Source organism: Octodon degus, unplaced genomic scaffold (assembly GCF_000260255.1).
Source record: "Octodon degus isolate 3935 unplaced genomic scaffold, OctDeg1.0 scaffold00274, whole genome shotgun sequence".
Lineage (NCBI taxonomy): Eukaryota > Metazoa > Chordata > Mammalia > Rodentia > Octodontidae > Octodon > Octodon degus.
The window spans coordinates 820,411-823,019 of NW_004524850.1; the positions used below are offsets into that span (position 1 = coordinate 820,411).

Here is a 2,609-nt window from a genome sequence, read left to right on the forward strand (position 1 = left end):
CCTCGGTCTCCTGATTGGACAGTTCCTGCGGCCGCCTCCTCGTCGCTGACTGGCTGTTGCTCCACGGCCCGCCCTTTATTCTGAGTGAGGATGACGTTAATTCCCGCCTGCCCGGGAAGAGTTCAAATTATGGTTGTCGCTAAGGAATTTGTGTCCACCGGTCTCTTCCCAGATGTTAGCGTCATCGCTTCTCGGCGTTTTGGCTAAGATCAAGTGTTGTGTCTGTTCTTATCCGTTTATTTATTTATTTTTTTAAAATGTTTCCATTATTTCTTTTTTTATTTTGGTCAGCTCAGCCCACCCTGGGGGCGGGGCTGGCATGGCTTGTGGTGCTGGGGATCGAACCAAGGTCCCTGCATGCTTGCCTAAGCTTGGCTAGGCAGGGCCTTTAGACCACTGAGCTATCTCACCAGCCCTCTTATCAGTTTAATATCTGATACGTCGTTTATCCGCATGTCAGCGTCACCTCGCCTCAAATACCTGCATTTACCAGGTTCACTCCTGACTCGGTAGACCTGCTCCTTTTTTCTTTTCTTTCTTTCTTTTTTTTTTTTTTCGCAGAACCTGGGATTGAACTCAGATCCTTGCCTTTGCCAGTCAAGCGCTTATCCTACTGAGCCATCTCCCCGGCCCCATGCTCCTGTTTTCTTAATCTACTTGGAGGGCCGGGGAGATGGCTCAGTAGAATAAGCGCTCGGAGTGCTCGTTCTGAAATGGGTTCCGGTCTGCACTCCTGGCTGCAGGTTTTGTTCTTTGCAATAATCCAGAGCAAACAGGTCATCATTTTACATTTTTCTGAGGAACTTACAAGTGAAACGGCGAGAGCATTTCCAGGTGAGACTCACTGAACCACGTCCTACGGTTCTACGTCGACAAGGAGGAGCAGCGTCCTCCAGCTGCCCTGCAGCCTTGGCGCGGACCGAGCCTGCGCGCGGCGCCTTCCTCCGTGCATCCAACGCAGCCAGGACGGGGTGCTGCCTACTGATACAGGGAGAAAAACCGATCTCGGGTGGGTGACCTCCAAATGACACAGGGAACCTCCAGATGACACAGGGGAAAATGATCTCCCGACCTGCCCTGCACGAGTTAGTGTTCTCTAAAACCAAAGAATGAATTTTAGGAACAAACGGAGGTTATAAGCAGAATATATTTATTGGGGGAAAGAAAGCTCCTGTCCCAGAGAGGGACAGTTGGGGGCCCCAGCGGGTTGTTCCCCGGAAGCTGTCTCTCCTGCGCACTCTTTCAGTGTAAAACCATGCGGGGCTAAGGTGGAGAAAGGGGGAACTGGCTTAGGTAGATGTGGCGTGGGACACAATGCCCACCCAATGGGATTACAAGCACCATTTGCTCAGGTACAGTTGATTAGGCCCGGGACCAAATGGGGTAGGCGTCACGTGGCACGCGGGCATGAATGTAAAACAGGCCCTTATTGCGTGGCCTTCAGACAGTGTTTCTTCCTGAGTGATGATCAATCCTGGATACCGGTCTTTAGGGAGGTCAGCACTTGCTTGGTCTTTAGGTCTGCTTTACAGCAGGAGCATCCATCCCTCCCACAGTTGTAAGGTGTCTGGCTTTTGTTATCTCCTGCGAGGGCCTGACCCTGTGTGACTGCCTATAATATATATCTATGTAACTTGGCTGCCTGCGACGTTAGGACGTGAGCACGCAGGGATCCAAGGGCGCCGTCCGCGGTCCCCGGCATCCAGGGCCACATCAGCAAGGGTAAGGTGGAAGGAAGCCCGTGTCCACCGAGTGTGAAGAGGGTCCAGCACAGCAAGATCTTGGGAACAGCAGAGGAGGGACGTGTCCCTGTGTCAGCCATTACTGCAAGCGAGCCACCTTCCTGCTTGGACATCTAGGTCCCCCCTGACACGGAGCACACACAGGACACAAGACACAAAGCTCTCATCCCAGGTCCTGGCCACCCGGCCGCAGCCCCCAGCCCCCCACACTGCCCGTGAGGACGGAGCCGGCTCCTGCACACCTGTGCGTGGTGAGCAGGCTGCGCGCTTACCTAGCAGGGCAGCCCTGCCTCCTGCCTGGGGATCCTGTCACCCGAGGGACAGGCGGAGAAGAGCCATCGGACAGCCTGGTCAGCGGGGCTGTGCAGAGAGCCGGGTGGGCAGAGCCGCGTGTGTGGGCACAGAAGCCTTCAAGGAGCAGAGAGTCCTTCCTTTTGCTCCCAGAAAGGAAACCGCTTTCTGATGCAAAGTCCCAGTAAGGCACAGAAAGTAAACCTTGAAGACAGCAGGACAGTCAGAAGAACCCCCGGGGCAGAGCAGACCTGTGGCCCAGAACCTCCAACAATGTGGAGCAGTTTTCTTTTCTTTTTCTTCTTTCTTTTTTCTTTTTCTTTATTTCTTTCTTTTTTTTTTTTTTTTTGCCAGTTAATCTCTGCTCAGAGGGAGGGGCTGGCATGGGTAGTTCCAGGGATTGAACCTTGATTCCCTGTACCTGCCTAAATTTGCCTAAGCAGGAACTTTATTTATTTAGTATTTTTTTCATTAATTTTATTGAGAAAAAAATTGCAATGAGACAGTTTCAAAACAGGTTGGTAGGAGAGTTACAATAATTAATTTATTCCATATTATTCTCTTTGTAGTAGTTAT

At 51.8% G+C, this 2,609-nt stretch overlaps 2 protein-coding genes and 1 non-coding gene across 5 annotated transcripts in view; 1 reads left to right on the top strand and 2 right to left on the bottom strand.

Annotated features, from left to right (window-relative positions):
- The window catches only part of LOC111814145 (zinc finger protein 431-like), a 629,125-nt gene that overhangs the window by 587,857 nt on the left and 38,659 nt on the right, over nt 1-2,609 (bottom strand). The gene's annotated exons all lie outside the window — the stretch shown is intronic.
- The window catches only part of LOC101564436 (zinc finger protein 709-like), a 116,185-nt gene that overhangs the window by 74,924 nt on the left and 38,652 nt on the right, over nt 1-2,609 (bottom strand). The window lies entirely within an intron of this gene.
- On the top strand, nt 184-369 carry LOC111814154. The gene has a single exon (XR_002819209.1). It is a non-coding gene; the product is annotated as a U2 spliceosomal RNA (small nuclear RNA).